Raw genomic sequence first — 21,736 nt, forward strand, 5'->3', positions numbered from 1 at the left:
TTGCAGTAAAGCTGTGTGTGTGTGTGTGTGTGTGTGTGTGTGTGTGTGTGTGTGTGTGTGTGTGAGAGAGAGAGAGAGAGAGAGAGAGAGAGAGAGGATGTACTAAAAGCCTCATCAGAGATGACCTGTGAGGATCAGATCAAGATTTTAAGCAGCACAATACAAAGAACAAAAAATTCAAAAATTCCTGACATAATTTACACATCTAAAAAATATTTTATGTGCATGTATGTTTTGTCTGCATGTGTGTCTGTGAACCACATGAGTACATGGTGCCTTCAGGGGTCAGAAGTCACCAGATCCCTTCAAGCTGGAGTTACAGATGTTTGTGAACCACCATGTGGGTACTGGGAACTGAACCAAGGTCCTCTGGAAGAACAGCCAGTGCTCTTACTGATGAACCATCTCTCCAGCCCCAATTTAGACATTTGGGGGGGGGGAGAGCATACATAAAAACTAACCGGAGGAACCACTACAGAACTTTCACCAGTGGGTCCTCATGAAAAGACATTGACATGTAGAGCCATGTCCTGGGCCACACCCCTATCATAAGGGTAATCAAGACCAAAGTAGAACACTGGAGGCACAGGCCAAATACTCAGCTCAGTCAGGGCAGATCTCGAAGGAGCAAAAGCTCTTTGGTTTTGATTCACAACTCACTGCCCTGGTGCCCGGCTCTCTAAGGATAAACTTGAGAGTATTTCCAGAAATGGACTAGAGGTGAGCATTGGCAGAGGCATCAGAGGTGATGCTAAACATAGACAGCCCCAACAATGCCTCTAGGCGTAAAGGCTGCTCCTTTGGACCTTTGGCAGGACAAGGCAAGAACCCTGCCACCAAAGGCTGGGGCAGGCTTTCCCTGCAGGAAGATTTTCTTTTCTTTATTTCCCACCTTGTTCTGAGGAGCCGGGACTACACAGGGCAGAGGACTAGACAGACGTGGCGTGGCTGTGGCTGGCGTTCCCGGCTGCCTCTTTGAAGTTTTCTTGGTGAGCAGGGGATGGGGAAAAGATGGGAGGCAGCAGGCAGAAGTAGGCCAGATCGTAGGCCAGTCCCCCGACACGGGCAGGACCAAAGAACGCGCAGTGTGTTACTTAATTATCTGTAAATGGTTTTTGTTCCTGTCTTTAAACATTTACCTCTATTGAATCATCTTCCTCCTTCCACCTCCCCCCTTTACAAGCTATCTCCTTTTCTGTGCTGTTGCTATGGCAACAACTCCAGGCATATAACTGCTCTCAGATTTTAAATAAAAGTTGAGACTTCTCCTCCACCACCACCAACCCCCCCCTGTTTTTCTCTCTTTCTAGGGATGAGGTTTGTCCCTCATTTCTCTCTTGCCTTCACCTTCCTGGCTGCCTTCCACTTTCCTACTACTCGGCTGTCTGTTTATCAAGTTCTATCACTTCCTCTTCCCATCAGCCCCTGTCCTGTCTAAGCCCTCTTCTATATCTTTGGGCTTCCAAATTGCTCTTAACCTCCCGGGTGCCATGGCAGCAGGAGTTAGGCCCCTTAGGAGGTGTTGGGGGCAAAGGTTGAAAAGTATGAGCCTATCTGGGGGAAGGAAGGGGGTCTATGGACAGTCCAAGGCCGGGTCATCCTATATTCTCTGGGATATATCTAGGATATTATCACATCCTTCTTCTCTGGACCTCAGACCCTCCAGCAGACATGGGCAGCATGCTCCTTATACTGCTAACCACCCGACACCCATCAGGACTTTCTGATCTGCACAGGGACGGTAAAGCAGGGTAGTCTGTGGAGAACTGGAGGAGGCAGTTTTCTAGCCTGTGGTGGGTAATGAGAAGGGAGAGGGGCTATGGTGGAACCTGAAGTTCTGGGACCTTGGGTTCCTTATTCTCCATCTTCTCATTCTGTTCCTATCATTCAGGGGTTGGATGAAATCTTGGTTTTCAAACTGTACTCTAAAGGTGCCCGAGGCCTGGGTGATGGCTCAGCAGATATTTTAGGGATGGAAGGGAGGGTGCCAGGTAAAAAGGCAAGATAATGGCAAACATCTGAGACCGCTATCTGTCATCCCCAGCATCAGTTATCCCCCGATTAAAGCAAGGGTATGATAGATCTTCCAACAGCTCTACAGGGCATCAGAGCCTCATCCATGAGGTGCCACATGATCCTGGCTTGCCACCTTCCTAATGCAAACCTTGGATTGAGAGATGAATCAAGGCTTAAACAGAAAGCTTACCATTTCCAAAATGGATGAGAGGACAAAACATTTCCTCATTATCATTAACTTAAAATTTCTCAATTTTATGAAATATTGATCAAGGATCTATGAAGGGAGGAAGAGACATGTGGCATTTTTGGAAATCCCATAACTGGGAGGCCAGGTTTTTTCTTGGTCTAGCTCCTTCTCATGCAGGCTCAATGGTCTTCAGGTTGGGGCAACTTTGCTTCACAAGGCACTCTGGAAATATTTGAAGGCTCATTTTCTGTCACACCTGGAGAGGGGGTGCCACTGGCTTTCAGTGCAGAGAAGGGCCCCCCAACAAGGGTCAGCTATATCCACTTAAAAGTCAATGTGAAGTTCTGAGCCCAAATTTCTTTACCCCTAGACTCACATTTTATACTAACATGCATTTCCTAGTGTTGATATCAGGTACTGGGGAATAAATAGATACAAGACCAAGACAAAGAAGGACTGTGTCGTCACCTCTATTCTCTGCTCCTGGAGTCGGGGGAAGTGGGGACAAGGAACTCATGTTCTAGCTGGAAAGGGACTTGTATAAGGTTGGTCAGAACCCCAGGCCTCCTGGATACCTTTATCCCTCCGTACTATTAAATATTAAGACACAACAAAACAAGAAGACTGACAGATGACGTGGGAACAGCAAAATCACCTCAAAAACTGCACTGAGATTAGCAATGTGGTCTCAACTGCCCCTCTGTGTTGACGGCACAGTTCTTCTACTGTGAAGACGTGAGGTGTCCTGCATACAAATTCCATCTTCCTCCTTTTTCCAGAAATAAAGGAAGGGCATGTTCATCCTGGATCACAGGCAGTACCTGGCAAGTTTCCCATGTGCCACGGAGCAACCTGAAGCCCTGACACAGCCAGCAGCTTTGTCCAGGTGGAGGGCCGACCAGAAAGTCAAAACTCAGTCACCTGTCTGACTTCCATTCTAAACTGGGCGATCAGGAGATAGGAATGGGGAGATGCCACTCAGAAGAAGAAAAAAGGAAGAGGCAAAGGACCAAAGACCCAAGAATCAAAGTTTTCAGAAAGGGGGAGAAGGGATGGAAGAGGAGGGGAAACAGCTGGTGGCCATGAGCATATGGGGAGCTGCCTTCCGATGAAAAGAAAGAACTAGAGAACTTGATGCTGGGGGAGGGGAGTTTGGAAAAAAAAAAAGAAAAAGATGCTGAACACAGGAAAAGGGGGCTAGATGGTTGGTGCCTGGCAACCTGTGACCTCACATGGGCATCCCTGTGGACCTGGTCACAAAACCTCCTGACTCTCTCCATCACCTGAACAGCCACCCTGGTGGAGAAGAGAAGACTCTGGAATCACATCCTTCTCATCCTCTCCACACATCACCCCCATCTTCCCCACCCACCAATGTCCCACGGTTCCCTGCTGTCCACTAGCTGATGCTGAGGAAACGTAAGACCCCCAAACACACTCCACAGGCCTCTGCGGTCCTCCACCTCTCCCACAGGCTGTCCTTTAGGGACAGCTGGGGCCCCTTGTGCCTTCCCTTCCTACTAGAGAAAGCTCCTCCACTCAGCTCCTTAAATACTTTAGTGGCTCCTCTTTTCCAATGAAGGAACGCTACGGCCTACGAAAGAGCCTGGAGTTTGCTGTTTGTTTTGAACAACACATAATCCTGGGCCTTGGGGAACTTGCAATTTGGCTGGAAAACTGAAAGGTCAATACTTTAAAACTGAGTATACTGAGCCTGTAAACTGAGATCAATGGGAGGGCTGGTAAGGAAGCGCCTCTGAGCTCCATGCAGGGGCAGGCACCAGGTTCTGCAGGTCGGGGCAGAGCAGAATAAGAAGCCTCCATCAGGGAAACTTTTAGTCTTTCCAGAATCCTGCAAGTTGGGAGTAGATGGCCCTGGTTTTCACTTCTTCCCTTCCCCCACAGCTCAGCTCTGGTTGCCCTCTGAGATGATTAAAACCAAAAGAATTTCGGTGTCTGGAATTCACTTTTCACCACGATGCATGCGTTTGCTTCCTTTTCTCTGCAGTTTTTCCTCTGGGGAGAGCTGCTTGCTTCACTCCTTTTGCTGGCTCGAAGATCATTCCCAGCGTACACCAATTAACTTTGTTTTCATTTTGGGGGGGGGTGGCTGAAGGGACAGGGGGGTTGGGTGTCGCAGGCAAAGGAGAAAGAGGAAGGATGGGCGGAGGGACCTTGATCTTGCTGGTTAAAATTCCCAGAAAAAGAAAAAAGAGGAGAAATAGCTTTCAGAGAAAGAAATCCGCCAAATGTTTATATTCCCACAAGACTGCAAAACCTTTTCATAGACCAAAGCTAAAGTTCAGAGAAAAGCCAGAGTCTGCTTTTTCAGGGAGAACATTTTATCAACATGAACACATAAGCACCCACACCCTTGGTGGGGTCCCCACATTCCACACAGGCCAGGCCATCTGCCCCCCAGGACAGGGTGTGTGTGGGGGTGGGGGGCGTGCAGTAGTAGGTATTCATGTGTATCTGTATTTGTGGTGGGGGATGTATGAGTGTGTGTGGAGTGAGGAGCGTGAATGAGAGAGGGTAGGAGTATGTGTGGGGTGTGTGTACGGTGTGTAGGCATGAATGCAAGTGTGTAAGTCTCTGTATGTTTACGTGTGTGTGTGTGTGTGTGTGTGTGTGTGTGTCTGTGTGTGTGTGTCTGTGTGTGCACATGCACACGCGTTGGGGACTTCCTGCACATCTTACCCCAAATCCACATCAGATCTAAAAAGTGTATTAATATATTTGCTGCCCCTCTGGGTCCGGAGCCACAGCTGATTCTCCTGGGTCCCTAACTGGCTCTGAGACCACCAACCTTTCTGACTCTGGTTCACAAAACAAAACAGAAGATCCAGGGCCAGTCTTTGATGAACTCCCCCTGGCTGGCAGTCAGAAAACTGTGCATCCATAAAGTGTCTTAGAGAATGAAGGACCTTCTCATTTTATGCCAAGAGAGCCCAAGTAACTAAGGTCACTCCACTAGGGGCACAGTGGGGCTAAAATATCCCCGTCTGTACTCACAGTTCAGGGCTATTTCCACAGTGCCTCCAAATGTAGCTTTTCTTATTATAGTGCCCAGGAAACCAGAAGCTGCAAGCCTTCCTCAACTCAGTAAGACAAACCTTTTGCTATACTGGCCCCTGATGCCCTTACACTCTGAGCGGGAGGTAGCCTCAGCCCAACACCTTAGTTTGTGGAGAGACAAGGGAAACTGCCGAGCGCCAGAGCAGCGAAGCTGTGGGGGGTTTGCATACCGGCACACTCACGCCCGGAAGTGGTGCAGAGCGAGACCCTTAGTCCCACCCTACCACCAGGAAACGGAGAAGGCCCTCCCGTACCAGCTTTATAAGAAACGGAATGGGCCACACTGCCCTTTGCTAGCTGCATTCATTCATGGTGATAACAGTGGCAGAAACAGCAGCTGCCATTGGCTAACAGTGCCTTACCACGCCAGAGACTATTTTATATGCTCAACACAAGGGTCTCAAACTCTTCAAGACTCTCCTTTACCAAAAAGGAAACGGATTTGGAGAGGTCTTCATGCTGGTTAATGGCAAAGTAGTAGGAACCCATGCATTTCATCCCGAAGACCCCAAACAGCGGACCACGTTCAGGGAAAAGAAAGCCTGTGGCAGAGCCTCCTTCAAGACCCACTGAAGCCCCCGGGCCACACATACTTGTTTGGGGGTTTTGCTTTGCTTTGCTTTTTTGTTTTGTTTTAGATAAACTTTATTATAGAAAAGACTTGCAAATAAATAAAAAAACATCCCCACTCCAAAATGAACCAGACCCAAAGTCTACACAACTTAATGAATTTCTGCAGTTAGAATTGGTGTTTGAAGTAGAAGCCGCGAAGCTTCACATCAAGGTCTATACTTACAGGATCTAGTATGTGTTATGGACTTCTCCACCCTCACCCCACTCCTACCCCCCCCCCACACAAATGCACAACAGAATTAGAGGAAGAAAAACAGTTAACTTTATACTCTCTTTCATAATTCGTGCCCTTTACCTGCGTTGATGCCTTTCTGATCCCCTTATATTTAGCCTTCTCTATTCTTTGGTTATACTGTACCCACATGAATATTTGTGTGTGTGTGTGTGTGTGTGTGTGTGTGTGTGTGTGTGTGTATTATTTGCTAGATTCTGAATATAAGACAGAATATGTGGTTTATTTCTTCCTGCAGCTGTGTGGCCTCACTTAGATATTAATGCATTCTAACCCCCCCCCCCCCACTCTCCTGCAAAGTTTTTTAACTTCATTTTTCTTTACAACGGAGTAGTACTTTATTCTTTATAGATAACACGTTTTCATTATCTAGTCATCTGGTTGTGGGACAACCAGGTTGGTTGAAATTCTCTGCTATAGCAAATAAAGCAGCAGTATAAGCGTGAGGCTTGACAAGGAGCAAAATGAGGACCAGATAGGGAACACATGCCGAGGTTTGCGTCCCAGTCCATTTCCACACTGGATTCACGGGGTACACTTCTCTCCCTCCTGCCTTTCGGATCCGCCATCTGAATGTGCGTCGTTTATTTGTTTAGGAGTTAGAAATGCAAGGAAAGCGTGACGGCCAGTCAGGCGGGGGCCTTCGGTCCAGAGGCCTCCACAGACCCACAGTCCCCTTTCCTCTTGCCTTTTCTCTCACCCTGCTGTCCAACTTGGACTTGACTTCATGTAGCCTGGGCCAATTACTCACTCTTCCTGAAACCAGCTGAACCCAGGAAGAGTCTTCTCATCTCTAAAATGGGGTAGTGAACACAGGGACCCACCAGGCACAGCCCCCAAGTGAAGGGGGTGAGACAATGCTTGCCCTTTCCCTCCATCTGGACAGACGATAGAATGGCTGTTCATTCCCACAGCTTCAAACCCTAGGGTAGGTATGGCCTGCTCTTCCAAAAGGGAAGAGTTCTGACCTCTGGGCCCCAGTCACAGCCATGTTGCCACCATCTCGGATTGTCCCCACTTTTCAGAGACTTCACTCAGCTTCCTCTAGAGTGACCCCTAAGCTCTGTAGCAATGCACATCTCATCTGCTGTGCCCCAGAGCCAATGAAAGGACCTACAATGTATAGCTAGGTAGAGAAAGACTATCACTAGAGGTTTCCCCAGGCATCACCAACCTTCTGCCCACTGGCAGGGCCCTGATCCTGTGTTCCCTCACCAATCCGCACGTCCCTCTTGCTGCGCCTTCCCTGTCCCTTGCTTCACCTGTCTCACTAGCTGCCCCTTCCCCCACCTTCCTCCAGCATGTGTCTATCTGCTCTCCCCTCTCTCCCTCTCCCTTCCCACCCCCTCCATGCTGCTGCCGCAGGCTTGGAGCAGGAGGTTATGAAAATGAGCTTCGTGCCCAGGAGACTGTAATTATCTGCTAAGTGTGAAAGCCAGAGTGATTAATTAAGAGATAATAAAAAGAAAAGGAGGGTGAGAGGGGGGCCTCGCCACTTCCCTTTGATGATAGAACCTGAGGTGAGCCAAGCAATTAGGGGAATCTTTATCGGGAGTTAGCTGTAATCCACAAATTATTAAGCACCAAATGCTTCAAGAGAGCCATGCATTCTTGCCTAGTGACAGACAGAGGACAGCAGGATTAAGAGAGCTGAGAACACCCATCCAGGGACAGGGAGAGCCAGAGACTGGGGCTAGCAGTGTTGCTGGAACACAGCCAACTGCCCCAAGCCAGGCCACAGTCAGTGTTAGTGGGGCTCCAGCCCATGGCTGTCCTGCCTTCCTACTCTAGAAAAAGGGAATGCCAGGTTGCACCATGGCTCACCACAGTCCTCTTCCCACCCGGCTCAGCCCTTCCTCTTGAAGGCCTGATAGCCCATCCCATTCCAAAGGAACAGGGGTGGCTTCCCCCACACAGCTGTGTAGGAAGTACATCACACAGGCTGCAGGTATTCCCGCCGCAGGGGCCACAGCTGATATGACCACACCACAGTCATCACCTCTCGGAGCTTCTGACTACACACCGTTCGTTGGGCAGATCTCCCTGGGCCTCATGCTCCTCCCACCAGCTCCCTTACAGGGCAGTCGGTCTCCTTTACCTCTCTCACAAGTCCAGTCCTCTATCTCCTTCCCAGCTGGGCCCGTTATTCCCTGTTGTATTGTCCCCCCACTCCTCTCCCAGGGCCATGTTCCTATCCGGCCATGACCCAGCTCCAGTAGCTCTTTCCATCTTCTACGCTGCGCATGCACAGTAGACACTCCCTCTGCCCACATCAGTATCCTATCAGAGCTCCGCAGGCAGAGCTGAGCTTGGGACACTCCTGATGTCAGGAAGCCTGGGCTAAAACAGGTTCTGACAACGAATGGGTCCCACCCCGCTGGCCCCATCCTGCCAGGTTCTTTTCCTAATAACCAGGCTTCGGCAGCGGGTACGGTTCCTTTCTCAGCCTGGCCACTATAGGAGGGGGATGAAGAGGCCTTCAGGCTATACCGGCATTGGTTGGAAGGGGCCAGAGCTATGAGCCTCACTCACCCTTCCAGCCCTGGCCAAGGACACCGCATGGTGACAGCTTCTGTCTGACCCTCAAAGAAAACGTCTTGGCTCCCATAAGCCTGACCTCTCGGGCCTTGATGCTCAATGAAAGGAACATGGCATGAAGTTTGAAAAACTGGTAGGGAAAAAAAAAATATTTATCCAGATAGAGAGAGTACTGTAGGTGTATTGAGTTACAACCTCTAATTACAGTTTCCATTCTGAGCAGGAAAGGTTCAGGTTAGACACAAAGAACTTCCTATTTGCTAGGGATTGTCAGACATGAGAGGGAGAGAGTGGACTAATAAAACTCCTTTCTCTTCAAAAAAGGGCTATACGCTGATTTCCAAATTCCCTCGAATTGGTCCCGCCTCAAGAGAGGCATCTTGGGAGTCCAAAGATGATGTTCTTAAAGGCTCACCGCTGTTTTGTACTCTGTCCCAGGAAGCCAAATCCGATGGACTGCCCCCCTCCTTGTATCTTGCAAACTCCCCAGGCCGATGTGGCCGGTCACTATGTTACCTTGCACTTGCAGAGGACTGCATGAACATCAGTTTCCTGGGGTACAAGAGGAAGCAAGGGAATCAGTGGGGCGCCTGCCTGCTAGTAGACTGGGCGTCTCTACAGAGTCCGTGAGAGAAGGCAGGAGACGAATGAGTGTGCTCTGTAGGTTGAGCATCTTTAAGAGTGAGAAGCTGGCCTGTTCAGAGATGGTTCCCACTGCTCCTCTACAGCTATGTCTAGGTAAGCCAGAGTCCCTCTTCCTTCTCACTCACACATCTTGCTCATAACCCAATTTTCAAGCCAAAGCCAGTAAGGGTCAAGGTTCTGGCTAGAAGCTCTCTCAAAATATTTCTCCTAAACCTCCCATGATGAATCATGAGAACTTAAAAAACGATGTGGAAATGACTGCTGAGGCAGGGGAGAGTTTCCAGCAACACACAGGCTAGGGCTTCTAACTTTGCAGTAGGAAGCATGGGAAGACTTGGCATGGAGGTGGGCCTGGAACTGGGCAGGTGGCAAGGAGGAGGCCTGAGGGGTCAGTCCAGTGCTAAGGAAGCTCCCACATCTGCCTTCCCAACACTAGCATATCAATGTCTTTGAATCAACGACCCATCCAAACTGTTTTAAAAGCAAGCTCTGCTCTTGATTCGTGATGGGAGACAGGTGAAGGCATCCTCTCACACCACAACATGGTCCCTGGGACATACAGCACCAGCATAGAGTCTCATGCCAATATAGAATCTGAGTTTTCCCTGGGTCCTTCAAAGCTTGAGGGTTGTTGTCCTAACACGGTGAGCTGAGGCTTCTGGAGAGATGGGAGTTTGAATAGTCAGCTTACCATCCTGCAATGACTCTTCCAGGATGGAGATTACCTAGAAGTAGTAGGTGGGTAACAGTTCTCCATTTTGAAAACGAAGAACCCATGGCTCACAAAGGGTAAAGGGCCACTCAATCTCCAGACACAGAACACAGACTGAATTCTAAAGCAGGCTGCTACCCTCCCCCAGGCTCCCCCTTCTCTGAAACCTCAGACTACAAAGTGCAGGAGTTACCAAATCACTGGCCGCCTCCCTTTGCCCCACCAATACAGACTGCGTTTGGATCATCATTGTTCCTCTCTCATTCTATTGTTTCCCTTCTTGGATTTGCCTTGCACTGTGAACCCTGAAAAATCAAGCACTGTGCATTATTAATATGGTTTAGTAAGTACCAGACACTTCTGCTTCATACATCATTTCATTCAATCCCCACAATCACCCTGGGAGGCAGGGACAACCATCTGCACTTCATTGATGAGGAAGTCAAGGCTCTAAGGGGCACACAGCAGCACTCTGGCAAAAAGACTGATCTTCCTACCGTCCCCTGGTTAGGGGGTCCTAGGAGACTCAGGGTTCCCTGTTTCTAGAGAGTAAGCTGTATTACATCCTGACCCAGGAGTGAGACTCACAGTGTGTGCAAACCCCTCAGGTGCAGATGTTACCAACCTCTCTCAAATGGAGCACACAATACCGGTACAGGTAGTCCAAAAGCCATTTCAGCTTGCCTTGGCCACGCATTATCATTATTTATTATTTTACAAAGTCAGGTTTTCCTAGTTATCGCTGGCTCACACTAGCAGTTAAAATGAGATCCCATTCCCTTCATCCACGGACCAGTGAAGGTAGACGTCCCCAGATGTGCACTGGGAGAGAGATGCCTGAGTCCAACATCATCCACAAAGTAGGCGATGCTGTCGTGAGTGCTGCTTATTCCTGTCAGCACAGCCACAGCGAGTGTGGAAGAGAGAGGGCCTTGTGGGCACTCTGGAGACCCTCCTTCCATAATGCAGTCAAGCTGGCAGATTTCCTCCAGGAACTGGGAATAGAGAGGGACCAAACCACAAAGCAGTGGGTACGTTCCTGGGGCTGGGGATTATGGCAAAGGAGTCCCACTGTCTAAGCAGGAAGTCCTCTGTTGCTTAAAAATGAAGATGAAGAAAACCTCAAGTTTTCGAAGAGCTCCCATCAGCCAGCATGTCTAGCCCCGGGTTTCTGTTGCTTGGAAAACGCCTTCTCCTGCTCCCTTCTGCTCTCAGTCCCTCTGGCCCATCTCTTCCTTCCCTGTAATAAACTCCCAGCTAAATGAGTGGAATGGGAAGAAGAGTTAGAAGTGCCCCGTGGTGGGGCAATGTTGGGTAATGGAGCACACAGGGCCCCAGGCTGGAGAATTCGGGAAGAGGGAATAATAATAAAAACTCGGCTAAGCTAATTAGGAGGAGAAAGTTAATTTAGAAATCAGCTCGACTGGGCAGGAGTGGGGGCTGGGGAGAGGGAAGTGGACACCAGAGGTTGGGAGACTTGAGGAAAAGGGTATTTCTACATAAACTGCCTTTGTTCTTGGGAATCAAAATCCTTCGGCGGAATGAAGACCCGGTCCCGGGGATTCCTTGGCTCCTTTCGTTGGCAGCAGGGGTACAATCGAGGACCGTCCAGAGCCAGGCTATCTCGCTGCCCAGCACTCCAGCCACGGGCACAGCCTCAGGCATAGCAAGCATTACAGCCGTTTCCTCCCGCGTACTCCCAGCTTCAGGCAACCACCAGGAAAATCAGACTCCAACATTTTTCACATACTTCTCTTACAAACCTCCGCCTCACAGGACTGTCCGTGTTTACATATCCATCTCCCACACCCGGCAGAGAGTGCCTGAAGGACAGGGACTGAATCTCACCTTTTCTACCCCAGGCCTAGGACCACCACAAAACAAAAGCAATGGCTAGTGCTTGTTGACTGGCTTCCTCCTCCTTGCCAGGGACCCTCTGCTGAGGTTCTTCCCACTGAAATCCTGGAGCTCCCCTCCTTGCTGAGGCCCTAAGAAATTCTAAGTAAAGAAGAGCTAAAGCTGCTGGTTAGCCGAGAAAGTCTAAGATAGACCATGAGAGTCGAAACCTGGTGTCTCTCTCAACCCTGGATGGTATAGACTACACCCAGGCTCAGAGTGCATGACTCAGATTCATTCATCTCCAGGTATCTGGGTAAAAAGGCCCTCCTCTTCCTTATCTCTGTGAACTCTGCTTCCGGGCAGCTTTAACATATGCCGAAGGACTCTCAGAGAACACCTGCGTTTCCCAGTCTCCATACGTAGGTCCCAGATTAGAGACTTCCAGTGTCGGTCCTGTCATGGTTTCTGGTCACTTCTGCCTCGCCAAATTGATTTTTACTTCATCTAGGTGTATTATTATTATTATTATTATTATTATTATTATTATTATTATTATTATCATTATTATTATTATTAAATTTTACCATAGGGTTTACAAGTCTCCATAGCAGCTCTACCGGGTTAAGAGTTTAGAGGAAGTGGAGATTTGATGGAGAACGAGACAGGGACCCTAACGTGCTTTTAACACACCCTTCCTTTGTTTAGAAACCAGAAGACACAGGACTCAAGAGGCAGGGGCAGAAGTTTCCAGAGTTTGCAGCCCACCCGAGCTACAAAGTGAGACGTGTCAAAAGAAGAAACCCCAGAATCAGCTGGTTTTCCACTTCTTGCAGGGCTGTCTGTGAGCCCTAAGCCTGGGGGGCTTTGGCAGTGGTCCCGATTGATTTGAGATCACCTCAGTGACTACATTCTCGGTGCCCCCACCCTCAACCACCCCCCCTCCCACCCCTACCCCGGCTCACTACACTTGCACACCGGCCTGGCTATCCACCAGCAGCCACACCTTGACTTAGGAAGGTAGGCCTGTAGGGATGCTTTGTCTGCCTGCTACATATGTATCTACCCCTAACTCTAAGACCACTTCTCCCAGGGAGTCCTCCCAGATCACTGCAGCCCACAGCAAACCCCTCTGTACTGAATGGTCCAGCTCTGACCCTCACACTACTGTAGTAGCCCCTTACTATCAACACACACACACACACACACACACACACACACACACGCACGCACGCACACACGCACGCACACACACACACACACACACACACACACACAGCGTCTGTGTAGTTTTGAGTTTTAGTTTCATGGAAAGAAGGAACTACATACTGTTTTCATTATTATTATTATTATTCCACATACTTTGTACCCAAATTTCCAAATAATTACTATATTTTTTAAAATTAAGTTGTCCCCATTTTGTGGAAGAAGAAACTGAGGCCCACAGGGTTGAATAATTTCACATAAAAGATAAAGACCCGTAAGAGTAGAGATAGTATCTTACTCATCTTGCAACACACAGTCTATCCATGTGCTATATAACGCTGTGACTATTTGTGGTGCAGAAGGCTGAGCTCAGTCGGGCCTTGCACATTAGCATGGGCTCTGCCATTAAGCCTCATACCAGTCCTACAATGATGCTTGGGGTCAGTGAGGAAATACCTACACCCAAGGAACCACAAGAGCCCATCACCTAGCGGGAGAGGCTTACCGTGTGCAAACATACATTGCGATGGTGACGCAGCTGAGGAGCAGCCTAAAGACCCATCTCTCAGAAGGCATCTCCACCGTTCATCCATGTCCGACTGTACAGTTCTGAGCATGCAGCCATGCCTAACTGTACATTTCTGGTGAGGGAGGGAACAAATTCTGCATTTTTTCCCACATCCTCCCATTAGGATATATTCCTCATATTGCCTCAGAAGGAAATGCAGGCCAGAGAGAACAAGCAATCCTGTCCTAAAGAAGAATTTATTATTCTTAAGCCAAGTTAGGGAGCTGGGGAAAGAGATAACACACGGAAAACAGCTTCCTGAAATAGCCCTGCTGGGCCCTGAGTGCTACATGAGACTCAGAATTCTGCTCTCCCTTCTCTGCCTCAAAACCCAGGCCCCATGGCCTTCTGGGAGATTCTGACAGCACCTTCCCAGGGCTCAGACCCAGAGTGAAGCAGCAGTATTATCTCCTGGAAAACTAGCGGCATTTGCCAGAGATGTCTAGCCCAGATTTAAGACCCTCCATCTTGAGGAGGGTGGCTGGCTGCAAGGCCCATTTATTTCAATACCATCCCAATTGTGTTGAATGGGTTTGAGAAGGGCAGAGACGGATGAGCACTGCAGTCCCCAGAGACGACAGAGGTTAATAAAAGTTGCTGAAGAAATTAAATGTGGGGGAAGGAGACACTGGGAATGCCTTCCACATGGGAGAAGCTGATAGACAGAGGGAGAGTGGAAGAGAAAGAAAAATGATCTTCAGAGGCACCTAGAAGCTGCAGCAGCTTTCATTCTGGGTGCCGTAAGAGCTCAATCAAGTTCACACTGTCTGAAAATCAAGAATGGAAAGTTTAAGAGCTGGGAGTGAAAGACACCGAGGGGGCAGAGTCAGAGAGCAGGGAACTCACGGGCCCCAGCTTTCTCAGCCCGGCAGTGTGCACATCAATCAGAGGGGATACAGAACATGCAACACAAGAATACTGCCCTCCAAGACTCAGGGGGGCTGTGACGGCCGGGAAGAAAGATGACGGAAATGGAACATGGTTTTGTTTTTGTTTCCACACCAACCAGTTCCACGGTGAATGAAAGGGCAGGACAGACATAGGTTTCTGTCCAGATGCGCCTGGGGAAGAGGAGTGCATGCACCTAGGGACTGCACCTACAGGCGTGGGTGTGGCAATACCACTAAAGAGGCAAACGGGTGTAGCCTTCAGGAGTGTCTTTCTGGGATCTATCCCCACCCACCATCCGAATGTCACCGCTTGTCTCTCGTCCTGACTCTGTCAGGTACTGGCTGTGTCCTTTTGGACAATCTGTTTAACTTATCTAGGCCCCTAATTGTCCATCTATAAAATGGGAATAACACTTGACATTGCTATTCTAATGCAAAGCACAAAGCAAGAGTCGTTCTCCAAGTGAGCAGAACTTCCTTCTCCATTCAGAGAGCCATACCACATCAAGACTCCCAGGACTCTCTCTACTCCCCGGTCTCACATTTCAAGATCAAGAACACAGCAACCTCTTTCTCCTCCTCCACTGAAACCCCCCAGCCTTTTCCAGGTCAAAACCTCCTCGGAGAGACTGCCAAACTGACTGGCCTGGAGCCCTGGGAAGAGCTGGAGAGCAAATAGAAAGCAGGAGGGTGCAGCTTGGTCAGACTCTCCCGGAGCATCTTCCCTGCCTTCAGCGGGAAACGTCTCCCAGAAACCGGGGAGAGAGAGAAACGTGCCTCCTAGTCAACATCCTCCACCTCAGCTCTCACCCCTTTCACAAGCCATCCAACTTCTCCGGAACTCCATTTTCTCCTCTACTAAATGGAAAAATAACAATGATCCTGCCTACATCACATGCTAATCTATCAAATGTTATGGTACATGTGACAGCTACTAAAATCTGAAAGCATGACATAGTTACAAAGCCCAAAGACAGACAGGAAAGAGAGGAGGGACTAGGCCTGTAGCTTAGTGATGAAACACTTGCCTAACCCAGGGCTTGATTCCCATCACGAAATCCCCCACCCCCCCACCCCCCAAAAAACATACCTGAAAACACAAGAGGACAGAGACTGGGGTAACACAAACCTCTTTTGGACAGGGATTAATATCTGACTCCCACCTCTGTACGCTGATGTCAAATCCAGGGTAACTATGCGTAGCCTAGCATTCCTAGCCGAGAAACCACGGATAATTACGCAGCCTATCTCAGAGGACTGTTGTATGGAACGAGACAGCAGGCCTAGGTTCTCCTCTGTTCTAATAGAGGTTGCCAACACAGATAAGCTCTGTAGTGACATAAAAGGACTTGGATCAGGGTGTTAACACTCCGGAGATGGCCCTCGGTGAGTTGTTTAACCTCTCAATTTTGGTTTTCTTATCTATGAAATGGCAGGGACATCAGTTTTGAAAAGCACACAGCAGGAACTCAGTGAAAGGTAATGCTGACACCTGGGTATGTTGCTGACCTCCCATGATCCCTCTCAGTACCTTAAGCCGGGCAAGTCCTGAGGGAACCAGCTGAAAAGCAAAGCTGGGCACCTGCAGGTGAGCTGAACAAGACGCCTAAGTTTTCAGCCTCTAGTGTGTCTACAGCCCTACTGTGCCTACAGCCCTTCTGTGCCTACAGACTGCCATGCCTACAGCCCTGCCTTGCCTACAGCCCTGCTGTGCCTACAACCCTGCCCTGACTACAGCCCTGCCGAGCCTACAGTCCTACTGTGCCCACAGCCCTACTGTGCCTACAGTCCTACTGTGCCTACAGCCCTGCAGAGCCTACAGCCTTACTGTGTCTACAGACCTGCCCTGCCTACAGCCCTGCAATGCCTACAGCCCTGCCCTGACTAGAGCCCTGCCATGCCTACAGCCCTACTGTGCCTACAGCCCTACTGTGCCTACAGACTTACTGTGCCTACAGCCCTGCCGTGCTTACAGCTTAACTGTGCCTACAGCCCTGCCCTGCCTACAGCCCTGCCGTGCCTACAGCCCTACTGTGCCTACAGCCCTGCCTACAGCCTGCCCTGCCTACAGCCCGACTGTGCCTAAAGCCCTGCCTACAGCCTGCCCTGCCTACAGCCCGACTGTGCCTAAAGCCCTGCCTACAGCCTGCCCTGCCTACAGCCCTACTGTGCCTACAGCCTGCCCTGCCTACAGCCCTACTGTGCCTACAGCCCTGCCCTGCCTACAGCCCTACTGTGCCTACAGCCCTGCTGTGCCTACAGCCCTGCTGTGCCTACAGCTCTGCTGTGCCTACAGCCCTACTGTGCCTACAGCCCTGCCATGCTACAGCCCGACTGTGCCTACAGCCCTGCCGGGCCTACAGCCCTACTGTGCCTACAGCCCTACTGTGCCTACAGCCCTGCCGGGCCTACAGCCCTAGTGTGCCTACAGCCCTGAACTGCCTACAGCCCTGCCCTGCCTACAGCCCTGCTGGGCCTACAGCCCTACTGTGCCTACAGCCCTAGTGTGCCTACAGCCCTGAACTGCCTACAGCCCTGCCCTGCCTACAGCCCTACTGTGCCTACAACCCTGCTGTGCCTACAGCCCTACTGTGCCTACAACCCTGCTGTGCCTACAGCCCTACTGTGCCTACAGCCCTACTGTGTCTACAGCCCTACTGTGCCTACAGCCCTGCCATGCCTACAGCCCTACTGTGCCTACAGCCCTGCTGTGCCTACAGCCCTGCCATGCCTACAGCCCTACTGTGTCTACAGCCCTGCCATGCCTACAGCCCTACTGTGCCTACAACCCTGCTGTGCCTACAGCCCTACTGTGTCTACAGCCCTGCCGGGCCTAGTTTGGAGGGTAAAGGTGAGAGGGCACAGGCCGTCCCCAGATTGCACTGAGTGCATCGGCTCTTGCATGACTAAGACTCCACAGAGTCAGAAGGGGAAAGGGAACGTCCTCGTGTATAAATTCATGGATTAGAAAGGCTAGCTTTCATATAAGGAACAAACACAAGCATATAAATCCTATCTGGAAAGTAAAGCCCTTTTAACAATAACCAGCAGATCGCCATATCATAAAGAAAGACTAACCCCAAAATAGTGCAGAATCTCAAAATAAAAGACTGTTTTTAAAAGTTTAAAGGCTACTACCTTGATGAAACAATCTTCACACTTACTCTACCATGGACCAGAAAACAAAAATCCTGCCCCAGCCCAGCTCCACTCCCTGCTAGCTGAGGAGTCCTTGGCAAAGGAGAATAGTGTAGGTTTTAGAATCAGCTGGTTCCTATGACTGCCTACCTTACATATCTGAACCTCAGTTTCCCATCTAGGAAAAAGGAATGAATTACCCGGCCTGTCTCAGGGGACTGTTGTAGGGCTTAAGTTAGCACGCATTTAAAGTCATTAACATGAGAACTCACTGAAAGAACTGTGTTACTTCCTCACACTGAAGCACCACCAGCCCTCACTTCACCCAAAAGCTTAAGCTCTTCCCGTTTGCCCTTTCCTCACGCCCCATCTGCAGGCCTGTTCTGAGAGCCCCAACCAGGGGGGAGGCTGACTTGTGTCCTTTAGATCTGCCTCAGCCAGGTTCTCTCTATGAGAGCTGCATAGCACTGGCTTACTGAAGCCAAGGACCCAGACCAGAGGAGTTGGAACTGCAAAGAGAGCCGTAAGCAGGAAAATAGCAGGACTGTCCACTCAACATCTGTCCACTTACGTCCAGACACAAAGTCAGAACACGGTCACTGGACACTTCTGTGCCAGACACCATTCCATGCACGCTGCGTAGATTAACACATGTTGATAATCCATGGGTGAACATACATCTCACCACCACTTTGCATACATCTAAACTGGAGCACCTAATGAGCACATAACCTCTTCAGACTACCACCAACATGGGAGAGCTGAAGAAGTCTCTGACGTCTTCTATTTATTTATTTACTGGGGACTTACAATTCAGCCTTGACTGGTCTGAAACTTGGTATATGTAGTCCAAGCTGGCCTTGAACTCACAGTCCTCCTGCCTCAGCCTCTTGAATGCCAGGATTCCAGGCATACCAGGCTGAGACTGTGACGTCATCACCATTTAATATGACCTCCAGCCTGCATTGCGGCTCACTCATCAATTGAGTATTGAGGGGAACTGACTATATGCACTGCACGGTGCCCCGTGTTGTAGGATAAGAGACAAGTGAAGACCTGGTCCCAAGGGATCACAAAGGAGGCTTCCTCAGAGTGCAGTTCTCTGCAAGCATGGGGTAAGCATGGGGCTTCATCCTCCTACCCCACTGGAGAGGCCAAGTGGGGCCAGCTAGCCACCCAGTGGCAATAAGGAGCAAAGGTTGGAAGAACTGGATGCCACCCCCCGCCTCCTGTCCTGCCCAGGTGTTGCAGACGCATCCCTGTGGCACCCAGTACTGGCTTCGTGTCTCCCTCTGAGTTTGAGTAGAAGGCTGAAGATGAGTCCAGTCAAAGTCAGGGGCAGACCAACAGCTTGATTTCTGCCAGGTTCGCCTACCTCTCCCCCAGCTCAGTGCTCAGCTTTGGGCAGAAGTAGGACATTGGGAGTGTGTGGCGTGCATGTGTGTGCAGAACAGAGCTGTAGAATCCAGGCTCTCTGTTCTCTGCCAGGATATAACTGTGCACAGGGAGCTAAATGCTGGAAACATAGGAGGCCCTTGGGCCTCTTTGTTGCACCCCTTAGTCTCCTTGGAGCAAAGGCGGAACAGCCAGGAGGAGCTTTTGGGGGGCGGGTACCAGAGGAACAGATTTTCCCCCTCCAGCCAGAGCCACCAGCCTCTGGAGGCAGCTCCCACTGGAGTTATCCTGTCATCCCACATTGCTCTGATTAACTACAATCCTTCCTTCTCAATTTCTCCTCCCCGAGACTAGGGAGGGAGAAAAATCTCTTAGAAAATGAATAAATATTTCACTTTTCAGCGTAATCAGTCTGGGGAGCTGGGGCATGATGGACACAGTAGCGGGGGGGATGGGGGGGAGATAATGGTTTTCATTTAGATAAGATACAGAAAATTATTTAGTAAAAAATGAAAATGGATGGAGCCCATTGAAATCCTTTAAAACACGATTTTTATCGCCCAGCTAGGCTGAATTTCCTTCCCCATTGCTAGCTCTCCTCTGTTCTCAATGCTGTTGCCCCTCTGACCACCTTCTCTTCCTCCTCACTCTCCACTACCATCCCTCTGCCTTCAACTCACTGCTGCCCACACTGTGTGCTCTCTCCCTGCCTCCGGCCTCGCTTGTCAGTGTCCCCAGGTCTCCCATTTCTCCCCTAAGGGTCTCCTCCCCAGCCCTGTGTTGAGTGTCCCCCCAAGACTCAGTAGTGATTTCCTCTCCCTCCTGGCTCCCCTCTCCCATTGCTTTCCTCCCCCCCCCGTGACCCCCAAAAACATTTGCACCCCTTTTGCAGTTCTTGCTTTCACCTCTGACAGAGTCAAGAAGGCTGGGGTTCAGTTGCATTCCCTAGCCACACCCACCCACAAAGATGGAGAGGTACATGGCAAGCATTTTTTTTTCTGACCTTCTATCAGCCCAGATTCAAGCTGCATGAATCTCCTGTTTCCTCACTGCAGCTTCTGTTCCTTAAAGCTTAAGAAGGCTGCAAGAGAGGGGCAGGCAGAAGCCTGCTCCCAAAACATCAGAGCTGACACAGTTGCCCCTCACCCGCCATGCTCTTCCCCTCCCCCTCTCTAGCAACCTGGCTGCACAAAGTCAGAACTTATCTTCCCAACTTTCTGCCAAGTAGCCAACCCTGAGGCCAGGCCTTCTTCTTCCCCCGGCCTCACTCCTGCTCTCAGAGCATGGACGTGTGCCTTTCCACGTTCTAAGAGGGTCCTGGGGCTCTGGGGAAGAAAGGTGAATCAAGACCCCTGAACTAAGCCAGGATTGCCTTCAGAGCTGGAGAGAGGGCTAGCAAAGAGAGGAGGGGTCCAGTGAAACACTCCACCCCGTACACACACACACACACACACACACACACACACACCACACACACACCACACACACACACACACACACACACACACACACACACACACACACACACGCACACACACACGCTATTCAGGAGAGGAAGAGAGCTGGCCAATGCCTGAGGCTCTTTCCATTTCGGCGGCTTCCCTCTTCCCAGATCACTCACCCACCCCAATGAGAGACCACCTCCTCCATTTTGAAGACGGTACATCTCTGTAGGCGCCTGCCTATAAGAATGTCTGCCCAAGTTTCTTTGTTTGCTCCATGGCTGGGGTATGTGGATGCAATTCTGTGTGAGTGGATGTTACGTCCTTTGAACGTCGCATACATGCATATACAGTGTTAAGTTTGATGCCGGGGTGTAGGACTAGGTTAAGTGTGTGCCGGCTTGGGAGAGGAATCTTCCTTCTTAAGAGGTGTCAATCAATGTCTTTGTGTCTGTGACTGTCTCTGTGTGGGGATGTTTGTGGGGATGTCTTCGTAGGTGAGCAGTCTGTCTCAGTGTCTCTGTTTGAAGCTATTTCTGTGTCAATTTCTGTGTTCCAGTTCGGCGGGGGGAGCCCAACAGTATTAAATCTTCCTTGGAGTCAGTCTCAGGAGACAAGACCCCATTCCCACAAGACCCCAGGCCTGGCTGGGGTTCCTTTACTACGGACACCCAGACCAGTGTACCTGAACACCCTCACCTCTCTCTCCGGGTTTACTTCCAACCTCTGTCCGGCCAGTTCCAAAGGAGCCCCAGATATCTGCACTTTGCTGACCTAAAGTGAGTGCCTGACCCGATCAACTCCCCTTCTCCTGATGAATCCATACAGCCCTGGTATCTGGACTTCCACCTCTCACCCACAGCCTTCAGGGCTGGGGGCCCAATGCAGCCTTCTTTTGAGGGGCAACCCCCAAGCAGTTTGCAGCCGCACTTCAAATGAAGGTGACTCTGGGCTGGATTAGGGTAGCAGGATCCCTCAGCCTCATCTTTGGGAGCCTGCGTCCGTGCTTTCGCGCACTCCACCCCCCAAATCTGAAATCCCACCTCTTCCCAGCCTCTCTCTTGGCCAGGACCCAGGAGTCCGGCCCTGGCCCAGGAGGTGGAGGGAGGGAGAACTGCCAGGGACTGGAGGAAACACTCTGAGCACTCGGGTCCCATTTCTACTCGGATCTCGGCTTTCGCGACCTAAGTTCTCTGTTCTCCCGCGCAGCCGGAGGA

General features: G+C 50.2%; 1 protein-coding gene across 4 annotated transcripts in view; it reads right to left on the reverse strand.

Annotated features, from left to right (window-relative positions):
- The window catches only part of Kirrel1 (kirre like nephrin family adhesion molecule 1), a 97,508-nt gene that overhangs the window by 75,459 nt on the left and 313 nt on the right, over positions 1 to 21,736 (reverse strand). The window lies entirely within an intron of this gene.

Source organism: Peromyscus californicus, unplaced genomic scaffold (genome assembly GCF_007827085.1).
Source record: "Peromyscus californicus insignis strain IS unplaced genomic scaffold, ASM782708v3 Scaffold_9__1_contigs__length_137607984, whole genome shotgun sequence".
NCBI classification, from domain to species: domain Eukaryota; kingdom Metazoa; phylum Chordata; class Mammalia; order Rodentia; family Cricetidae; genus Peromyscus; species Peromyscus californicus.